The sequence below is a fragment of the Oryctolagus cuniculus genome, chromosome 2 (genome assembly GCF_964237555.1).
Source record: "Oryctolagus cuniculus chromosome 2, mOryCun1.1, whole genome shotgun sequence".
Lineage (NCBI taxonomy): Eukaryota > Metazoa > Chordata > Mammalia > Lagomorpha > Leporidae > Oryctolagus > Oryctolagus cuniculus.
In genome coordinates, this window is record NC_091433.1 from 119,808,838 (window position 1) to 119,832,862 (window position 24,025).

Genomic DNA, 24,025 nt, shown 5'->3' on the forward strand with positions numbered 1-24,025 from the left:
ACAAAATGTCTTATATCCTCAGTCTGCAAAAATTGTTGGAATCTTGGATTACATTAATACGCATCAATTTTTAAAAAGATAGAATGGTTTTGCCTTATCTAATGACCATGGTGTTGATTTTAGTTCTTGATAGTGAGGTTTATAGAAACTTTTCATAGCATTTCGTAGAGGAAAGAAAATAAGTTTCAGAAGTAATATTAAAAGAAAAGTCAAGGGCTTGGGAAAGGTATCTTGTTGAAGAAAATATGAAAATTTTAGAGATACAAATGCTATATGTGAAAGAGGGATTTAAATTTCTCCATACAGCCTCATATGGTAAAGTTAGAAACAGTATTCTAGAAAATAAAAAGGCAAATTCTAGTTTAATATTAGGAAAAGCATTCCAACATTCCAAGTATCTAAAACATCATGAAATCATGTGGTACCCCAGTTGTTCCTTCCTTCTACAAATTCTGTCACTTTGTTTCAACTTGATATCACTTACAACCTAATAATGTGAATTTCTAGGCAATAGGCTGGAAAGCATTCATTCAGAGGACTAATTCCATTGCCTTTTGAAGGCAAAATAGTTTTCATGAAGAGAAAATGAAAATTAATTTATGATTGAAAAAATTAGTTAGAAAGAATGGTATATAAATGAATGTTGTATGTTGAGGCACCAATAGCAAACTGGTATTGCTAAGAGTATGTCCATGGAGGATGGCGCCATGGCTCACTAGGCTAATCTTCCACCTTGCGGCGCCGGCACACCGGGTTCTAGTCCCGGTTGGGGAGCCGGATTCTGTTGTGGTTGCCCCTCTTCCAGGCCAGCTCTCTGCTATGGCCCGGGAGTGCAGTGGAGGATGACCCAAGTGCTTGGGCCCTGCACCCCATGGGAGACCAGGAGAAGCACCTGGCTCCTGCCTTTGGATTGGCGCAGTGCGCCGGCCGCAGCGTGCCAGCCGCGGTGGCCATTGGAGGGTGAACTAATGGCAAAAGGAAGACCTTTCTCTCTGTCTCTCTCTCTCACTGTCCACTCTGCCTGTCAAAAAAAAAAAAAAAAAAAAAAAAAAAAAGAGAGAGAGAAGAAAAGTATGTCCATGCAATGTAAAATCTAAATTGGCAGAAAATTATCTAAATAGTTCCTTCCCATATCCATGGACACTAGAACAATGAATTGCATTGCTTCCAGTCATCATTTTAGAACTACAGAGTCTTAGTGTTCGTTAGTAAATAAATTTTCAAAGAACCATCCAGACTGTTATGGCAAAATATACTCTTCCATTTTTAATATTTTTGAAGCAATGCATCTCAATTAATATGTCCTCCACTATGTAGCTATATTGATCTGCTTCCCAAGACCAAATCCCATTGGAAAAACAATCCTCTGAAGGATTATTTTCCTACTATTTTGAAAATCTTTCCTTTGCATCCTTGTTGAGAGAGAAAAAGTAAACTCTTTTTATACTTGCGAAGATAACAGAGGGGTACTCCTCACTGAAAGTTCTATCTTACAGAATTTATTTCCCTGTGCAAGCTAGAATTTTCTCACTACTTGAAGTTTGGAAAATTAGTAGTTATTCTCAGTTTGTCATCCTTGAGACATCCTTCACTCTCCAGTTACAAACAAGAGATCCAACTTGTTCTAGTACACTGTCTTAATGAAGGCGGAAACACGCACTGACTCATTTCTAGAATGACTTTTACAATAATGTGCATAACTGAAGGGATTTTCTACATAATCCTTGTTAGCCCTGAAATTAGATTCCATACAGTTTCTTGCTCCCCCAAATTTCATGCTGATTAAAGTTAATCACAAATGTTTCTTCAGGGATTTTGGGTCATTTATTTGAATTACATACAGATTTGAACAAAAATGTCATATTTAAATAATAGAGTGGCTTTAAGAAGGCAATAGCTTCTTTTAAATTTTTCTGCCTACAATCAACATTCTTTAGTGGAAATAATACATATTATTAGTTATCCAGAATTATGAAATTCCCTTTTGAGTTCTGACAATAATTTAGAAATTTAAATAATTATCTGAATTTATTTAGGTTTTTTATTTTTTAATTTTATTTTAATTTTTAATTATTTAACAGATTCAATGTGATTATTAGATATGATTCTAAGAACATAATGATATTCCCTTCCTCCCCACTCCATCTCTCCCACTCTGTCCCACCCTCCTTCCTACTCTGTCAGTTTTTTAGTTTCTAAGATATTTTAAATTTACATTACAGTAAAAATACTTAATACTTTGTCAAATAAGTTTAACAAGTAAAAAGCAAAAAGACCATAGTTTAGTGGGAAAATAGACAATGGCTATAATCAATACTTAAATGAAAAAATGATCATTTCACTCATATACAGCAAATTAAAGTAATCATTGATCATTAAAATTATGGTAATACAACATTCTCTTTAAAAAAAAACAAAAAGATTTGTTTATTTATTTGAAAGTCAGTGAGTTACACAGAGGCAGAGACAGAGAGAGGGAGAGAGAGAGGTCTTCCATCTGCTCGTTCACTCCCCAAATGACCACAACAGCTAAAGCTGGGCTGATCCAAAGCCAGGAACCTGAAGCTTTTTCCAGGTCTCCCATGTGGGTGCAAGGACTTGGGATGTCTTCTACTGCTTTCTGAGGCCATAGCAGAGAGCTGCATCAGAAGTGGAGCAGCCAGACCTAGAACTGGTGGCCATATGGGATGCTGGCCTTGCAGGCTGCAGCTTTACCAGCTATGCCACAGCACCGGCCCTGTAGTATAACATTCTTAAGCATTTGTAAAAATATAAAACAATGTTTTACAAAACTATATTTACAGCAATACTGATACACCTAGACATTAATTTTTACTTGTTTTTAAATTTTAGCTCCCGGGGCCTTTGCTGTGGTCTAAGTGGTAAAGCTGCCACCTGCAGTGCCAGCATTCCATGTGGGCACAAGTTTGCATCTTAGCTGCTCCACTTCTGATCCAGCTCTCTGCTATGGGCTGAGAAAGCAGTAGAGGATGGCTCAACTACTTGGGCCCCTGCACCCACCTGGGAGACCTAGAAGAAGTTCCTGGCTCCTGTCTTCCAATCAGCGCAGCTCCAGCCATTGTGGCTATCTGGGGAGTGAACCAGTGGATGGAAGACCTTTCTCTCTGTCTCTACCTCTCTCTGTAACTCTTTCAAATAAATAAAATAATAATAAAAAAAGTCTAAGCACGAGGCCATCACCTACTGCCTCCCAAAATACATTAACAGGAAGCTGTTGGAAGCTGTGTAGCCAAAATTCAAACCCCACTACCCATATATGACTATAAACCTATATTTCAATCATCTTTAAGTAACAGGTTACATTGTAAATTGACTTTCAAAAAACATTTTATGAAGGTCCTTGGAGGTAGCTGATGGATCGTTTTATAAGATTATAAGTAGGAGTATGTCTTTGGAACCCTGAGTTGCCATGTGTTATTTGTTTTGTTTTTCTAAAAATTCTGTTTGCTGGGTGATTTATGTTTGGTACAAATAAGCTTTAACATGAAACTTTATAGTTGCATAATTTCCCTCCACATTAATGTTGTCTGTTTCAGCAGACCCTCTCCACTCCACCCTTATCTGCTATTAAAACTTGGAATATCTTGTAAAGCAGGCAGAAATTTGAGTCTCTTTGAGAATAAAATGGTAAATAAACTGTGAACTTCATCTGAATTATGATGCTGGCAAGTATTTCCAAAGTATTATTTATTTGTAACAGAAGTCACAGAAGTCTATCTATTTTATAAATATCAGATACCTAGAACTGTTAAAATGATCTCAGAACCAGTTGATTCTTTCCTTATGAGTTTTACTGTCTATTTCATATTAGACCAAAAAGCTACTGTGCTACAGTGAGGCAAAACAATTGAGCTACACTTGGTAGTGTGTTGTCTCAGAGGGAATGGAGTAAAGATAAAAATGGACAAAAATAATAATGTTCGAATAGGTAGATACATTTATTATGATTTGGGCATGACACAATATATGTCTGTATTGAAACAATACCCAGTACCACATAAATATGTGCAATTTTTATTTTAGTTAAAAGTGCTAAGGAGATTTTTAAAAACTTAGAAAAGACACAAGTACATGAAAAATAAAGATCAACTAATTACAATATTTTCATTTGCATTCTCAATAACATCCTGAGAAGCACTGCAAAATTAAGTCGCAAAAAACATTAGAGGAAAAAGAGACAGAAGCAACAATATGTAAATAGAGAGAAAACGAAATCATGCTTGTTGAGCAGTTAACCTGCCTGGTCCCATATCCATCTTGTCACATTTAATCCTCACCAAAATTTGGAAGGGAAAGTTTAATCATTTGCAGATGAGTAAATCCAATATCAAAAGGATTAGGCAATTTACCCTGAAGCACGGTGTTCTCAGAGAATGGAACTATGACTTCTTTTTGTTAAGTAGACATATTCTAGCATAACTTTACAATTTCCTGTTACTTTATTTTACTAAATATTTTGGAGCTATTTTGTTATAGATCTTCCCTGAAATTGCCATTAGCATAGTAATTTATCACAGTTTAACTTGGATTAGTATGAATTCAATTAAGTAATACACTAATATTTTCTACTACACAGTTACTTATCTATTCTTTATGCTATTTTTTCACATACTAAATATTTATAATTGTATGATCATTGAGTCAAATTTGAAATCACTATACTTTATTCAGTTCACTTGTTCTCAAAAAGTTAGATAGAAAAAAAATTAAAAATAAAAATATGGGGTCGGCACAGTGGCTTAGCAGGTAAAGCTGCTGTATGCAATGCCAACATCCCAAATGGGTGCCGGTTCAAGTCCTGGCTGCTCCACTTCCAGCCCCGCTCTCTGCTATGGCCTGGGTAAGCAGTAGAAGATGGCCTGAACTGTACCTACATGTGAGATTCAGAGGATGCTCCTGGCTCCTGGCTTTGGATCAGCTCAGCTCTGGCTGTTGTGGCCATCTAGGGAGTGAACCAGTGATGGAAGACTTCTCTGTCTCTGCCTCTGCCCCTCTCTGGCTTTGTAGCTCTGCCTTTCAAATAAAATAAATAAATCTTTAAAAAATAAAAATAAATTTATTTTTCATAACATATACAGTTATCTTTTTAAAAATATTTGAGAGTTATAGAGACAGAGTGAGAAACAAACAATGGACAGAGATAATTCACATCTTTTGAGTCACAGGTGAAATGCCTGCAATGGCTGAGTATGGGCTGAGGCCTGTTTTGGGGGCCAGAAACTTAATCCAGTTCTCTCAATTGGATGGCAGGGACCCAATTACTTGAGCCCAGGTTCTGCACTGGCAGGAACTGGAATCAAGTGTGGAGCCAGGGCAGGAACTAGGCCACTGAGATGTGGAATGTGGATATGTTTAGTGGTGTCTTAATTTTGAGGCCAAATATCTACCCTTATTGTTTTTAAAAGTATTATTGTTCTTTATTTTTTCACATAATGTTGAATAACTGGCTGGTGTCATTTACTTTTCCTTTGACATTTCTTATAGGACGTGTCTGCAAGAATTGAACTCTCAGATTCTATTATATGGATAGTCCAGGCTAAAGCCAAGTGCCCAGAACTCCATGTGGGTCTTCCTTGTGGGTGGCAGGGGCCCAAGCACTAGAGCTGTCATTTGTTGCCTGCCAGAGTACATCAGCAGGAAGCTAAACTGGAAGCAGAGCAGCCAGAAATGGAAAGAGCAAGCCAGTAGGGCATGTGCACATCATACGCATCTTCTTGACCTGCAAAATATTGCTCACCTCAAAATGAAATTATTTAGTGGAATCTCCAATGTTGTCCCAAAAGATATGCCAAATAATGATAATTCTTTGAGAAAGAGGCTTCCATAACGTTTGAGTTCTGTTTTGTATCCTCCTAATGGTGAATTTTCAAGCCTATCATTGATATAGAGCTTTATAGACGATGACAAAGGCTGATTAAACCACTACAAAGGTTTGACTGAGGTCCAACTCGTTTTCTTAAAAACACAGAATGGATTCCTGTAAGTCCTTAAAGATTTCCAGAACATTAAAGAAGGTTGATTCTCATTATTTTTGCTAGTATTTTTATTGTTTTACGATGGAGTGAGTTTTGTAGACTCTATTTGTTAATATACCAAGTGGCACAAATATGATCTTGGAAAGATGTCTCACTGAAAGAAGACACAACTATAAAGAAAGTAAAAATTTCAATATAATTTTACAATGTTAAAATTATTTTATCTCATCAATTCTCATGTTAAAGTAATAGTAATACTAAGAGAACATATTCACGTAATTCATAGATGCGATTCTAAGAAAAATTTCTTCTCCTCCTCTATCCCCATAACCTTCCCTCCTTCCTCTTTACTCATTTTTCTTCCTCCCTTCCCTAATTTTTGAGATGACATATTTTTAATTTACATTATAGTCAAAGGCTTAATGCTCCACCAAATAAAATATTCAACAAGTAACTTGTAAAAAGATCCTAGTTCATCAGGAATAGAGAAAAGGGCTAGAAACAAGAATCAAATAGGGCCGGCGCCGCGGCTCACTAGGCTAATCCTCCACCTAGCGGCGCCGGCACACCGGGTTCTAGTCCTGGTCGGGGCGCCGGATTCTGTCCCGGTTGCCCCTCTTCCAGGCCAGCCCTCTGCTGTGGCCCGGGAGTGCAGTGGAGGATGGCCCAGGTGCTTGGGCCCTGCACCCCATGGGAGACCAGGAAAAGCACCTGGCTCCTGGCTCCTGCCATTGGATCGGTGAGGTGCGCCGGCCGCAGCGCGCCGGCCGCGGCGGCCATTGGAGGGTGAACCAACGGCAAAGGAAGACCTTTCTCTCTGTCTCTCTCTCTCACTGTCCACTCTGCCTGTCAAAAAAAAAAAAAAAAAAAGAATCAAATAACTTATGACCATTCCATTCATATACAGTGAATTTTAAAATAGTCACAAATAATCAAAACTATAATAGTATCTTTTAAAATAAAAATATAATAATTATAATTTTCAGATATATTCCCTAATGTGTTAACAATTAACTTTAGCAATTTAGTAAGTGAATAAAATTAATAATTATAATAATTAAATATTAAATTGTAGTATATTGTTGAAATTGGTTTGCTAAAGACATAAAATAAAGTTTGACAAAGCTATATTAGTTTATCCAGAAAAGAACTGAAACAACTTTAGTGTTGTCATCTGACTTGGATAAAATTAGCCAGTAGACTTCAAATCTTCATGGACATGCATACTTCTGACATCTCACTCCACCCCTCCAGTCTTTCCCTAACTCTTCCTCAGGTTCAGACTGAATTGAGACTGGACTGTGTAACATGTTAGAACTGCAGGTTAGCCAATCAATATCACCAACTCATAAATATCAAATCTCTTTTTATAAAGATTTACTTTTTATTTATTTGAAAGAGTTATAGAGAGAAGAACAGAGTCAGGCAGAGGGAGAAAGAGATCTTCCATTTAATGTTTCATTCCCCAGATGGACACAACTGCTGGGGCTGAGCGAGGCCGAAGACAGGGGCCCAGAGCTTCACCAATTCTACCACATGGGTGAAGGGACACGAGGACTTGAGCCATCTTCTGCTGCTTTCCAGGAGCATTAGCAGAGAGCTGGATCTTTAGTGGAGCAGCCAAGACTCGAACTGGAACACATTTTGGATGCTGGCACAGCAGGCAAAGGCTTATCCTGCTATGCCACAGCACTGGCCCAGGAATTCTCTTCTATTGACAAGTTTAAAAAAATTTTTCTTGGAGGCCAATGTTATGACGTAACCCAGTAAAACTGCCACCTGCAATGCTGGCAACCCATATGGGTGCCAGTTCATCTTCTGGCTGCTCCACTTCCAATCCAGCTTCCTGTTAATGGCCTGGGAAAAGCAGATGCAGATGTTCCAGATATTTGGGCCACTGCTACCCATATGGGAGACCTGGAAGAAGCTCTGGACGCCTGGGGTTTTGGTGTGGCCCAGCCCTGGCCATTGCAGCTATCTGGGGAGTAAACCAGAAAGGATAGAAGATTTTCCCTCTCTCTCTCTCTCTCTCTCTCTCTCTCTCTCTAACTCTGACTTCCAAGTAAATAAATAAATCTTTAAAAAAGAAAATAATTTTCTTTAGGTATCAATGTTGAATTGTAGCAAATGTGTTTGTAGCAACCACTTATTATAATGTTTCTTCCTTAATGGGTAACAGAATGTTATTAAATTTCCAATTACCAAACATTATTATTGTCTTAAGTTTTTTTTTTTTTTAATTTTTCTAGTCAATGATGAAAATAGTCAAGATAATACTATGGATTTTAATTCCCATCATTTATCCACCATTATTATTGGAGTATAAACTTTTGTTTTGGTCTAAATAATGTGCCAAACACAGGCAAGTCGTCCAAAATAGCATGCAACTAATGATGTCCATCTTAGCTTTGGTGTTCATACAGAATCAGTTGTGCTTTCATGATTATAATTGTTCAATTTCTTTTTATAATTTAAATATATATAATCTGGTCTTTGTTACTTTCAGAATATTTTCTTCTTACTCAGTACTGCATCTGGTGTACTTAGTACAAAGTGCTTGATGTAAATATAATGATACTACTATTCCTTAAATGAATAGTGACTTTGCCCTAACTCTTTCATCCAAGGTAATGCACCTTTCCTAGACATCCTTTAGAATCTTTATTTTGTCTCCCACTTCATTTATTTTATGTCCAAAGATGATTTCTATTAACATTATAGTATATTTCTGAAAAATATATCTAAAAGAGCATTTTTATAAATTTTCTGTTTAGCTCTCATTATCACTCGATATTATCTCGTATGTTTAGTTCATTAGCTGAGTAGTGTCTATCCAGTCAACCAGAATGTAAATTCCAACAAAGCAGGGCTTTTGTTGTGTTCAGTACTGAGTCTGAAGTGTCTCACTTGGTGGATAGCAAATAATAGCAGTTTGTATATAAATATTTGTAAATTTCACTGAATTAATTAGTGAATGCATAACCGAATATTCTTTAAAGCTAGGTGGAGAAATACAAAATCAAAGTTTAGCTCATTTTAATAAAATAGAAATTTAAATAAAATACCATCAAATAGATGTGAACACTAAAAGTACAAAATAGCTAGTTGCATATGTTGCAGTAATATATAATATTTTAACATTCATTTATAAGTCTAAATAAATTATGAGTTCCACCTCTTCTGTTTTCATATTTAAAGGACATCAACCTCTACTGTCCTGTGAACTTCTTTTGGGCAGGGCATCTTTTTGTCTGCAAAGAATTTGACCACATTGTCCTTCCCTGTATCATGGAAGATATTAGTCACACAAATGGCTGTATAATTAATGAGTTATACTACACTTACACATTAGTTATAACAATTAGAATATATAGTGTCTCATCAAATTAATTTTAATTAACCAACTTGCTTTGTTTGTTCCTTTGCCTGTATGTAGCAGTCGAAATGCGTATGAGTGGAAAGATAACCAGCTATGTTTCCGCCATTCTCTTGTGGTCCAACAGTTAACACATAACTCTCCTGTGCTATTCCTATTCACCAATGACTGAGAAAAACTCAGGAAGCAAGAGGTGGTAATTTGAAAGCACAATTCTACTTGTGTTACTGTTGATGAAGCTATGTTGGATGGTGAGGTTTAATCACACTTAATGGCCTACTAGCATTGCCTGAATTGTGCTTGTTGCCCAAATTAAGTAAGAACACTCCAGGAACCTCAACACTAAGCAGATAGCAGATCAGAGTACACACTTTCATGAGCAGAAAGGCCCAAGAAGTTGGAGAAACAAGATACTGGGCTACAAAACCAGCTCCTCTTCTCAACTCACTAATTGCATCTCTTGGCATGAGAAAGAAGGAATAAGGAAGAGAAGAATAGGGAGAGGCATTCTGTGTGCTCCAACGGATCTAATCACACAGAAGTATAAAAACCACAAGAAATGAGTTCCTTTTCCTTTCCAATTATTTTTGATATTTTAAAATAATAAAATATATAATTCTTTTTTTTTTTTTTTTGACAGGCAGAGTGGACAGTGAGAGAGAGAGAGAGAGAGAAAGGTCTTCCTTTGCCATTGGTTCACCCTCCAATGGTCGCCGCAGCTGGCACACTGCGGCCAGCGCACCACGCAGATCCAAAGCCAGGAGCCAGGTGCTTCTCCTGGTCTCCCATGGGGTGCAGGGCCCAAGCACTTGGGCCATCCTCCACTGCCTTCCCGGGCCACAGCAGAGAGCTGGCCTGGAAGAGGGGCAACCACAACAGAATCCGGCGCCCCAACCGGGACTAGAACCTGGTGTGCTGGCGCCGCTAGGTGGAGGATTAGCCTAGTGAGCCGTGGCGCCGGCCAAGATATAATTCTTAAAAATGATAAGGGTCAGGACAAATTTTAGTAACCCTAAAGCTATTACATAACAATTTCAGACTAGACTTTTCTCAGAAATATTGTGGCAATTTTAAATAAAAAAAGACTATTACAGGAAAGTACATTTGTGCATTATATTGTTTTCTATTGTTATGAGACCCTAAATTTAACATTTTATACGATCTACAAGTTTATCTGATCTGGCAATGTTTTATCTTGCTTGATCTGTGCTTTCCTCCCTTATTTCATTGATTTTTTTTTTCTTTTTCTCTTCAGCTTTTATCATATACTTTTATATTAAATGTCTTTCCAAACTCCATAGGAGCCATCATGATGAATCCACAATGCTGCTTGCTTTCAGGAGACTTCTGCATCGTTTCCAGGTGCAAAAGGCTTTTCTTGTAAGTGTTGGGTTATCTATGGGATTTTTTCCAAACAGAACTATCTTCAAAATTAGTAAGATTTTTAAATATGAAGAATTATCTTATTTTCTTAGAAGCATCCAGATAACCTCAAATTTACTTATTAAAGGTAGTGTATTTCTCATTAATAAGTTTCCATGTAAAATATATTTATTTTTTCATAAGCATATCATACCTTAGATGCAAAATAGTATAAAAAGTGTACATTTACCTCCATGAGTCTCATCTATGAAATTTGGTTTGTGAGGAAATGTAATTAAAAGCTAACAACAAAAAGTCATTAGCATTTCAGTCGGTATTCCTAACACTTGCTGAATATTAAGAAACTAGGAGTTTTTAAAAAGTGACTTCCTGGGTTGACCACGTACAAAGCTCCTGGACTGTTTTGTTTTGTTTTTGTTTTTGTTTTTTTTTTATTTATTTATTTATTTTATTTTTGACAGGCAGAGTGGACAGTGAGAGAGAGAGAGAGAGAGAGAGAGAGAGAGAAAGGTCTTTCTTTGCCGTTGGTTCACCCTCCAATGGCCTCCACGGCCTGCGCGCTGCGGCCGGCGCACCGCACTGATCCGATGACAGGAGCCAGGAGCCAGGTGCTTTTCCTGGTCTCCCATGGGGTGCAGGGCCCAAGCACCTGGGCCATCCTCCACTGTACTCCCTGGCCACAGCAGAGGGCTGGCCTGGAAGAGGGGCAACTGGGACAGAATCCGGCGCCCCGACCAGGACTAGAACCCGGTGTGCCGGCGCCGCTAGGTGGAGGATTAGCCTAGTGAGCCGCGGCACCGGCCTCCTGGACTGTTTTGGATATTCAGACATGCTTTGAGCATGATATGCCCAAACATATACAAACAACAGAACATATTGACATGAAGTTTCCTGTCCTAGCTAAACCTTCAAAAGTCCTTCTAAATTTATTTCCTATGATTTGTTTTTATGCTTATAAACTAGACACTTAGTTTTATTTCCATAGGCCATGCAATGTTTCCTTCTAGTACTTAATAGGCAATTTTTAAAAAAAGATTTACTCTGTTTATTTGAAAGGCAGTTACAGAGGGAGAGGAAGAGAGAGAGAGAGAGATGGATCTTTTATCTACTGGTTCACTCCCCAAATGACCACAACAGCTGGAGCAGGACCAGGTGAAGCCAAGAGCCAGGAGCTTCATCCTGGTCTCCCATATGTGTGCAGTGTCTCAGGTACTTGGGCCATCTTTTTTTTTTTTTTTTTTTAGAAAAAGAGATTTATTCATTTTTATTTAAAAGTCAGAGTTACACAGAAGAGAGGCAGAGAGAGATAGAGAGAGGTCTTCCATCTGATGGCTCACTCCCCAACTGGCTGCCATGGCCATAGCTGCACCAATCCAAAGCCAGGAGCCAGGAGCTTCTTCTGGGTCTCCTTCATGGGTACAGGGGCCCAAAGACTTGGGCCATCTTCTACTGCTTTCCCAGACCATAGCAGGGAGTTGGATCAGAAGTGGAGCAGCCAGGTATTGAACCGGCACCCATATGGGATGCGGGCGCTTCAGACAGGGCATTAACCCACTGCGCCACATCGCCGGCCCCCTGGACCATCTTCTGTTGCTTTCCCAGGAGTGTTACAAGGGGGCTGATCAGAAACAGTGTACGTGAGACTGGAATCAGTGCCCATATGAGATACCAGCATTGCCGATGGTGGCCCAACCCATTACATCACAATTCCAACCTCTTACATAAGTAATTTATTTCTACATGTAATTTCTGTACTTCCAAATGATTTTAATATTTTAATTCTTAATAACTTTTTTCTATTTTTGTCATTAAAATTTCCTTGGTACTTTTAATGAAGGGTAAAGATATAACATATAAGCTGCTATTGATCCTGTCAATATCTTTTCATCTGAAATTAAATTTTTAGTCACATTATATATTTTATTTTGATTTAGTAATCTAAAAGAAGAAAAATAGACCTACCTATTCAAAAATGATAACAATAATTAAAATAATAATACTTTCCATGAATATGGGATAAAATTGAACAGGAGCTAAACATTTGGTCTAGAAAAATAGACATGTCATCAGATTAGAACATTATTTTCACATGAATAATTCAATAACTGTGTTTTAGTGCAGAATGTGATAAATGGCTAAAGTGTAGTAGAATAAGACTGTTTAGTGTTTCATTTACTTTCCCTCTGGCCCAGGATGGAATATCATGATCCTGGCCCAGGATGAAATATAATGATCACATCACTTGCTTGTATAGAAGCCTATGGGAATTCATTAGCAAGTCTGGGTTGAATGGTATTGCTGGAGTAAGTAGATGATGTTTAAAGAAAACAAAGTAAGACTGTGCTCACCTGGTACATCTCATCTGATACAGCAAGTTATGTATGAAATCTACAAGTCCCTTAATATTGTACTATTCTCAAAAAATTGTGAATATTTCTAAAGCACCCCCTTATGCATTATATATGCTATCTTGGATCTGATACATCTACTTTCTATTCTACAATAAATGTGATCCCATGAGAAATGAAATAGCCTCCAAAAGTCCTACTTCACCATCCAGTTTTCAATGTTAACCAATCAGGACCGAGCACTTGCCACAAACTTGCATTTCTAATTTCAATAGCAAACCAGAAAGGGAACATGGTGGGAACTGTCCCTTTAAAATATAGCCCACTTCTTTATCCCTTTATTCCTTCTGAACACACTTCTGCTTTGTACCAAACTCTCCACAGTTCACAAATTGCTTCTTGAAATAAAGCATACCTTTTATTTAGAATTCTTTTCTGATAAATTTTTGTTTGCACAGAACCTATCTTGTCAACTACACATATCTTTACAGACTTTAAAATACATGTTTATGTATGTCTATAATATGTATGTGTAATTATTTAAACATTATCCTGGAACTATATTGAGCCACAGAGTACATTAGGTGACTGATTTCAAATAATCATTGGAGACTTGATTGAGTTTGGCCATTCAGATCTGTATGTGAAATACGAAGCACAGGATCTTAGCATCTATGTGCTCACTTAGGTCTAGATTCTTCATTTTTCCAGAAGAAGAAATACTGGTATTAAAAAATCTCTAACTCATTTTGATGATGAATATCAAAAATATCTGCAGCTTTGAAAATCTAAGTAGAAATACCCCTAAAAGCAAAATGATTCTCTACGTAAGCCTTCAGCTGTTCACTGCAAGATTTCTTTTTTTATGGGGCTTTAAATTTGGGCCTCTCAACATCTAAACAGTCATCACCATCAACTCATTTACACAGTAAAAACTTTTTAATCCTGAAGTTACTCACTTTTCATTCTGCTTGTTTCTCAGCAAAGCATTTATCTATCGTGTTCCTCCAAACCCAATGACTATATATAACAAATGAATAGTATATTTTTATTTCTTACATAAAAATAAGTAATACTTAAAAATGAACATATTCTGAGGTATGGAGTGATAATTATATGTACACCTACAAATATGTACATACATATATATGTATATATGTATATATATATATATATATGACCAAATCAGCATAATTAACACTTCCATCTCAAACACTTTTCATTTCTTTGTGTTGGGGAAACTAGGAATTCTTCTACTTTTTTATGAAATATTGACATATTTCTTTTTCTTTTGAACTATTTTAACATCTTGCATTTTTTGTTAAATTTTTCTGATATGTTTTTATGGAAATACTTTAGTCTACAATAATAAATCACTTTTATTTTTGAATATGAAATTACAATTTAAGTAGCAGCTCTTGCAATCTGGGTTCTTAATATACCTTTCTCCAGTACAAAGAAATATTAATTCTCCAAGAAATGTAACTTACCACTAATAGATAATTGTACTTAGGAATATATCTCACAAATGGAAATTGCACAAGAATTTGTTTTAGGCAGTGATACCACTATGATACCCCTTCAGTGACATGCATGAAATGATACTCAGATAATCATTTCATGTTATTTGTCCAGTTTGGTGTACTATTTGCTGCAGGTAAAATTTCTTCTAGTATGTGGCTTAACTAGCCACTTGACATTTCTAATATTTTAAAAGCTTCTTGAAAGATATGTAGCAATGTTGATTTATTCATTATGATTAAGAGTTTCAATCAATTCATGAATTTTCAGGATGGCTTCCCTTAGCTCTCCCTAATTCACCTTTAGGCAAGTAAATGGGGATGGGAAAAGGGGCCAATTATACAGTTTTAATTTATAATAAACTGAGAAGGAACTCATCAATATAAAGAACAAGATATGGCATAAATCGATATTGATGTGTTAGTTTCTGATTTATTAGAATATATCATTATTATAAAATCATAATCAATAAGGGTCTGATTTGTTCTGTGTTAAAGTGAGACTATGCATTACGAAACTTGATTTCTTATTTCTGTTAATAATGTGATTGTCTTTTTTCATGCTTGAGGTAGAATATTGACATATTCTGAATTTTCCTAATGACATTAGAAGATAGGTTTTTTTTTTGTTTTTTTTTTTGTTTTTTTTTTTTTGTTTTTTTTTTTTTTGACAGGCAGAGTGGACAGGGAGAGAGAGAGACAGAGAGAAAGGTCTTCCTTTTGCCGTTGGTACAACCTCCAATGGCTGCCGCGGCTGGCACGCTGCAGCCGGCGCACCACACTGATCTGAAGCCAGGAGCCAGGTGCTTCTCCTGGTCTCCCATGGGGTGCAGGGCCCAAGCACTTGGACCATCCTCCACTGCCTTCCCGGGCCACAGCAGAGAGCTGGCCTGGAAGAGGGGCAACCGGGACAGAATCTGGTGCCCCGACCGGGACTAGAACCCGGAGTGCCGGCGCCGCTAGGCAGAAGATTAGCCTGTTGAGCCGCGGCGCCAGCCTGGTTTTCATTTTTATTAATAGCACCATTTTTTCTTCCAGGTACCCAGGCTTAAAATGACCATCATCTTGAATTGTTTTATTTGTCATATTTGGACAATGAGCAAAGACCCAAATTTCCCTTTAAAATGTATCCTTAATTTTCTTTCTTTTCCATTTTTAGTGCCAGTGCACTAGTTAAAAGGCATATTTTCAAATAAAAAATACATATCAAGTTGCTCATCAACAGTAAGGGTGAGGGCTGATCAAGTCACCGTTTCTGGTGCTCAGTTAGTTGTCACCTATCAAGGAGAACAAGTGGTATTTGCCCCTTTGGGATTGGCTTATTTCACTCAGCAAAATGTTTTCCAAATTCCTAACAGGGATCACTTTTCAGTTAAAATATAAACACCTAAGAATAATTGTGTGTTAATTACAGAGTTCAACCAAAGGTACTAGAACAAAAAAAAAATACTAAAATGGATAAAGTATTACATTGTGCATCAACCGTCAGGACAAGAGCTTTTGATGAGCAACTTGATATGTTATCCCTCTTAGTATTGTTTTTGTTTGTTCTACTTAATACTTTTGGTTGAATACTGTAATCAATACACAATTCTTCTTAAGTGCTGAAACTTAACTGAAAAGTGATCACTGTTAAATATAGGCGTGGGAATAAGAGAGGGATGAGATGTGCAATTCGGGACATGCTCAAGCTGACTTACCTCAAACGGTAGAGTTAGAAACATACCAGGGGATTCCAATTCAATCCCATCAAGGTGGCATGTACCAATGCCATCTCACTAGTTAAAGTGATCAATTTCTGTTCACAATTGATCATAATGATAGGACTAAGAACCAAAGGGATCACATAAACAAGACTAGTGTCTGCAAATACTAGCTGATAGAATCAAAAAGGGAGAGAATGATCCAACATGGGAAGTGAGATACACAGCAGACCCATAGAATGGCAGATGTCCTAACAACACTCTGGCCTCAGAATCAGCCCTTAAGTCATGCGGATCCTGCTGAAAAGCCCATGAGAGTATTTCAGGCATGGAAAGCCATGACACTCTGGAAAAAAAAAAAAAAAAACACCTAAATGAAAGATCTCTGCGAGTGAGATCCCAGTGGAAAGAACGGGTCATCAAAGAAGGAGGTACCTTTCTCTGAAGGGAGGAAAGAACTTCCACTTTGACCATGGCCTTGTCTAAATACGCTCAGAGTCGGTGAACTCAGGGGGCTTCCATAGCCTTGTCAGCTCATGACAAGAGCCTAGGGTGATTACTGAGGCCATAAACAAGAGTGTCAATTTGTTAAGTCAACAACAGGAGTCACTGTGCACTTACTCCTCATGTAGGATCTTTGTCCTTAGTGTGCTGTGCATTGAGATTTAATGCTATAACTAGTACTCAAACAGTATTTTTCACTTTATGTTTCTGTGTGGGAGCAAACTGTTGAAATTTTTACTTAATGTATGCTAAACTGATCTTCTGTATATAAAGAGAATCGAAAATGAATCTTGATGTGAATGGAAGGGGAGAGGGAGTGGATAAGGGGAAGGTTGCGGGTGTGAGGGACGTTATGGGGGGGAAGCCATTGTAATCCATAAGCTGTACTTTGGAAATTTATATTCATTAAATAAAAGTTAAAAAAGGCATATTTTCTCATATTTAAACCTTAGGAAGCTATTAACTCTTATTCTCTCTCTATCTCCTCCATATTTGTTTTTTCCCCTTCAAGATTTGTTTTCCCCCGACATACCTCCAAACTGCCTTACCTATATTGTCAGAATCTAAGTTAGTTCTCATTTCATTTTCCTTATTTTATCAGTGGCATTGACTCAGTTGATCATGTATTCCTTGAAATCATTTTCTCATTTCACTTTCAGGTAAATATCACCTTTGGTCTTATCCTAGCATTTTCACTGAGTTGTTTTCTGGGCTTTTTCCTTGCCATCTCTCAAACCTCTAAGTATATGGCTTCATACCGACTCATTTCTTCTCTTGTTTGCCCACTCTGAATGATCTTATCTATTCCAAAGACTTTACAACTTTATAACCTATCCATATGCTGAGAGCATCCAAATTTAAAAGTCTCTGGACTCCACTCTTGTTGATTTAAATATATATATTTCTTTCCACTTAGTTTTCTAATAAAGAAATCATATTTCTTTGTCCAAATTTCAATTCCTTCAATCTTTTTTTTGCCTTATACTCTAATGTTATCCATGAACTAATGCTTTCAGCTATAAATTTGAGATAAATGTTTAGTCTTACATTTTCTCACTGCTACAATGTAGTTATTATAGTCTGAATCACTGTTGTATTCATCACTGTTATAATCAATAATGATTCACTGTTGTCTGAATCATTATTATATTCCTTTCCTATTCAATCTTCTTTCATTTCTGTCCCCTTATATACTGAATACCCTTTGGGTATTCAATACCCCTTATAGACCATAATCTTTTCAAAGTACAAGTTATGCTGTGACATTTCTAGTTTCAAGTGCCTCCAAAGGCCTCATATTGCTCAAAACAAAAAAATCAAATAAACTAAGTACTATAATCTCCCTATCCTCTGATATCTCCATGTATTGATTAGAATTCTTCAGAGAACAAAGACCAATAGGATGGATGGATGAATGGATAGATAGATAGGTAGATAGATAGATAGATAGATAGATAAAAACAGGATCAATTAGTGGAATTGGCTCACATGGGTATAAAGGCTACCAAACCTCATAATGTGCCATTTACAAGTGAAAACCATGGAACCCAGTAGTGTGGCTCTGTCCAAGGACAAAGCCCAGAGAATCAGAGGAGCCATTTGTGTACTTCTTAGTCTAAAGCTAAAGGCCCGAGAACCTGGTAAGATATTAGTATTCATCCTGGAGTCTGAAGGCCCAGGACAGGAAATAGAAAAAATCTTAGCTCCAAAAGAGAGTGGGGTAGAAGGAATTCACCTTTTAAAGCATTTTTTATTTTATCTTGACCCTCAGCCATTTGGGTGGTGCTTGCTCACGTTAGTTGAAGGCAGGTCTTTCTTACTGAATCCACTGATTCATTCGCCAATATCTTGCTGAAACATTCTCACAGACATTCCCAAAAGCAATGTTTTACCAGCTATGTAGTATCCCTTAATCCTGTCAACTTGAGAATTAAATTGGTCATTGCAGCCTGCACTGTGTCCTAATCATTCACCAACCTCTCCCCTTGGTTTCAGATATTTTGATCTTCTTGTGTTTGCTTAGTATTTAAAGTTTGACCTAAACCTAAGTCTTTTTCATTTGTTCTTTCAAGAGATACTAGTTGGGGCCAGAGCTGTGGCACAATGAGTTAAGTCATCCCCATATGGGCACAGGTTCAAGCCTGGCTGTTCCACTTATAAACCAGCCTCTTGCCAATGTACCTGGGAAAGCAGCAGAGAATGGTACAAGTCCTTGGGTCTCCATATGAATGTGGGAGACTGGAAAGAAGTCCTGGCTCTTGGCTTTGGTCTAGTCAAGCACCAATTGCTGTGGCAATTTGGGGAGTGAACCAGCAGATGGAAAATCTCTCTCTCGCTCTCCTTCTTTTATCTCTTTGTAGCACAGCATTGCAAATAATTTTTTTAAAAAAAGAGATACTTTTTTAATTTTTAGCACTCCCTTTGATTCTTAGACTTTCCATATATCAGGTTACATTATCCAAATATATTTGAATATTGTCGATTTTTTCAATGACAGTCCTTAAAATATTAATTATAGTTATTTTGATTTTCAGATCTGATTATTCCAACATTTTATTGGGCATGAATCTTGTCCAGTTGATGTCTCTATGTCTTCTTTTTTTTTTCCTTTTTATATGCTTTGTAACTTTTTTAGTAAAAAAAATAGACTTATAATGGGTAAAAAATTGAGATATATAGATCTTTATTGTGACTTTGTATTTTTTCTAAAGATTATTTATTTTGAAAGGCAGCATGAAAGGGCAAGAAGGATAGACAGAGAGATAGATTTTTTTTTTTTTTGACAGGCAGAGTGGACAGTGAGAGAGAGAGAGACAGAGAGAAAGGTTTTCCTTTTCCTTTGGTTCATCCCCCAATGGCGCGCTGATCCGATGGCAGGAGCCAGGTGCTTCTCCTGGTCTCCCATGCTGGTGCAGGGCCCAAGGACTTGGGCCATCCTCCACTGCCTTCCTGGGCCACCGCAGAGAGCAGGACTAGAAGAGGAGCAACCGGGACAGAATCCGGCACCCCAACCGGGACTAGAACCCGGTGCACCGGCGCCGGTGGAGGATTAACTTATTGAGCCACGGTGCCAGTCAAGAAAGATCTTACATTTGCTTTTTCACTCCCCAAATAGCTGCAACAGCAGATTTGGACCAGGCCAAAGCCAAGAACAAGGAACTTCATCTATGTCTCCTTTCTGAACAACAGTAACTCAGTAACTTGAACCATCACCCACTGCTTCCAAGGTGCAATAAAATGAGCTGAATCAGAAGCAGAGTAGCAGGGACTTGAACTGGCACTCTGATATAGGATGAAAGCATCCCAATTTATAGCTACAATGGCTGCCCTTAATCACCTTCTTCTTTTTTTTTTTTTAATAATAAAATGCGCATTCTGTTAAAGGAACAGAAACAGACTAAGACAACTACACTCCCCAGGTATTTCACTTGTTATTTTTAAGGTTTCCAATTTTTACTAAAAATATCAGTATCTTTATACAAGATAGAATGATTACTCATTATGACACATGCCTCTAATAATAGTACAAGTAATGGTAATAATATGATTGACACTTGCTTAGCAACTGTGTTGAAAATACAGCAACACCATTCAATATAAATTTTGGGAAGTATTCTTATAGAAACATTGAAAAATATAATATATTCAGAAAACTTTTTCTTTGCCAATCAATTATTTTAAAATCCAACAAAAATTATTTTCATAAAGAATGTACCTGAGTCCTCATAACCTTTTTTTATACTTTTATCTTATAGTTAGCCTTAACTTTCAATTTCAAAGATAAATAAGAAATCTAGATAAAATATATCATGTTATACTTTGGGCCATTGCCTGAATCATATTGATAAATAAGGACAACTGTTATATCACCATACATACTAACATGTTTTCCTGCACATTTTTATATGAAAAAATTAACTAAGGTCTGCTACATTAATTTCAATATAACTTGCAAGAATGAAACATTGCTATCTCTATAATTATGAATAAAGGCCATCATTCTAAGATCTGGGATAAGTCTGTATCTAAACACTATATATATAAATATATATACACACACTTATATTATATATACACAAATGTATATATAGTTTATATTATATTTTTTCACAGTGAGAAATGAGGATATCCAGGGCTTTATTTTGTAATGCAGAGGCCATACTGTGGCCCCAACCCTACTTCCCACCCTGCACTTCTTAAATGTTTATCATTCTAAGAGACCCAGCAATCCCCTTCATGACCTTTTGAAGATCCTTGAACTAAAAAATTATACCCTTATTTCTCTTAAACAGATCAATAGCATTACTTACAGAATTCATTTTACATAGATAGCAAAAGTTATACTAACATTTTCACTAAATTAACTTTATATTTTCCTTGCTTCAGTTTCATTGCTAAACATAGTCACGATGCCTTCTGGTTCTCATTTTCTTGGTGCTCACAATGTCCTTATCTTTCTCTGGATCTTCTGCATGTCTCTTGATATACCTCGTGTTACTCTCTGCTCAGATTTACTCTCCACAGAGTCTGCACCAGGCTGGAGATTAATCTTTCTGGATCTCAAACTCCTTAACTGTATGTTCAGTTACTCCTTTCTGATTCTTCATGGAGAATTTTATTTATAGTGTCACAAGTTATGTTGTGAGACTTTATTTATTTATTTGGAAAGAGCTATAGAAAGAAGGAGAGACAGAGAACTTCTATACACTGGTTTACTCACCAGATGACTTCAGCTGCCGGGGCTGGATCATACAGAAGCTAGGAGCCAGGAGCTGCCTCAGGATCTCCCAAGTGGGTGGCAGGGATTCAAGCACTTGAGCCATCACCTGCTGCTTTTCTCAGGCCATTACCAGGAGCTGTAGCAGAACGGGAGCAGCCAGGACTAGAACCGGCACCAGTATGGAATGTTGGCATCACAAGTGGGAGCTACATCACAATGGTGGCTCTTAATGCAATATTTTTAAAAAATCTCATGATGATTTTTTTAAAGCTAAACACAAGAATATTGACAAAGTCTATTAACAGTGAATGCCTGTGGAGAGCAACATTTGGGGTTGATTCTTGAAAAGTTTCAGTTACACATATTAGTAGCATATGCATACCAGGATGCACCACAACCCTGGTCTCATATGAGCAGTCTCCAGTAGATGGGAGTTTAGAGTTATCCAGCTTAGATGGTAGGCTGTTCCTACTGTATGATGTAGCTGTAGGCATCAGGCTAAGGTGTCCTGTAGTGTTCTTTTCTTTGTTGTGGGAAACAGGTTTGCTCAGCTAGATTTATTTCAAGAGGCATGAGAAGATAATTAAAGCACAGGCATAGATAATGTGCAAAATGAATGCAAGGATTACTTAAAGAGATTAAAGAGATAGTACACAATCAGAAGTGACTGAGGGCAGCCGCATCCAATTTCCCAGTTACCCTTTTATTGGGTAGGGAATGGTGGTTGGGTGGGAAATCAGTGCGCTTTGTTGCATACAGGTGGTTACCATGGTATCTTGTAGGTGATAAGACTCAGGTGCATGATGGAAATGGGTGTGCAGAACCTGAAGTCATGTTGGCTCCTCCTTATCTTTTGTTTTTCCATAAAGACTCTTTAAATAGGATTTGAGCTTTGTAGTTCTTTTTTGCTATAGTCTCCTATTTTTGTGCCGGAACCTGATGATTGTGATGTTAAAGTCTGGAAGGTAGGGGGTGGCAAGGAGGAGAAATGTTATGTAGTACTGTGATTAGGACTCACTGAAGGGGCCTATACTCCTGGGCTGTGTCTTTGCCCTACCATCCCCACTTAGTAGAACTTCTTGCCCCATCATCCCCACTTAGTTGTCTTAGGAAGACTTCTTAAGATTTGATGTTGGATATTTGCCATACTCCCAAGCATGTTGGGCAATTGTCAAACCTATTACTAAAGCACTGATAAAGTAGTTTCCCTCAAGGGCAGAAGCTGATTTGGGCATATTTCAAATGTGTTACTTTTCCCATCACCCTGCAGCAAATCAATGGTATTTTTCTCTTCTATTTTCCCTAAACCTGAAATAATTCCTGGCAGAAAAACTCACAAAAGCACAAAAGCGTGGGGATTTCCTTACGTCTGGACCTATGCGAATTTTTAATCAGCCAGGCTAATCTTAGGTGAATTGGTCTATTATTCCTTGTTTTCTCAGTTGCTGGCTCTAGCAAATACTTCTGCTCCCAGGCAGCTGTGACTGTGTATATGTGACTGGTGACCCTTTGCTCTGTGAACTCAATTTTATGATGGATTAGGAATAGCTGATTCTCTGTTCATTAGAGAATTTGTTTAGCCTTTTTTCTATCCTGTTGTGAGGATGAGTCAAACTTTCCTAGCTCCTTTTGAAGTAGGCAGGCATACAGGTTAAAATCAATTACATTTGTGAGCTGGAAGACCACGCCTTCACCACGCCCCTGTGTAACCTCATGCCCCTACCTGGCCACACCTGGGTGCCCACCAACCAGTCAGGTTAATTAACCACTCCCCTTTGGAAGTGGATTAAAAGCCTGGGACACAGTGTGTCCTGGCCCTTCTGTTTTCCCTGGCCTCTTGCCAGGAGGGTGCTTGCTGTAGCCCTGCGCCTCCAGGGCATGTGGCCTTTGGACCACCCACCCTAGGCTTCCTGGCTAGATGCTCCTCCCCATGGCTGGTTCCTGGTGCTTGGTATGAACCTAGATGTACCTCTCTCTTAAGTAAAGCTCTCACTCCCCTGCGCACCTTTCCCACTAAATAAAGGCTTAAAATGTACCATGCTGCCTCATTTATCTGTGCCGGTATTTAGAATTCTTCTCTAAATATTAGGCAAGAACCCTCTTGGGCTTATTAATATTGGGAATTTATTAGTAAGTGTTAGGGTGCAAAAAGCCCACCGCCCAAGGAACGACTCCAAGAGACTTTTTTCTCTCATGCAACCAGCAAAGGGTTAAATTTATTGATCCAACATGTTGGGGCCCTCTGACAAGGACAGAGGAGCAGTGAGGAACTACAGCATAGGGTTTATAAAGGCAAAAACCGCAAAATCGGGAGGAGGGAGAGAATACACGGTTGCTAAGCGGTTGCTAAAATCTTACAATCAGCAATTATGATCTTAAGACATAGACAAATCACATCTTTATTATTAGCCCAGGTAACCCAGGTGCAACCTTTCTACTTTTAAGCTTGAGCAATCATGCTAGGGGGTTTTTGTG

At 37.7% G+C, this 24,025-nt stretch overlaps 1 long non-coding RNA gene across 1 annotated transcript in view; it reads right to left on the reverse strand.

Annotated features, from left to right (window-relative positions):
- LOC138848809 (uncharacterized) overlaps window positions 1-22,285 on the reverse strand; it is a 276,973-nt gene extending 254,688 nt beyond the window's left edge. Inside the window, exon 1 of the long non-coding RNA XR_011386907.1 lies at window positions 21,551-22,285. This is a non-coding gene — a long non-coding RNA (uncharacterized lncRNA). The remainder of the gene's footprint in view (window positions 1-21,550) is intronic.
- Between the last annotated feature and the right edge of the window lie 1,740 nt (window positions 22,286-24,025).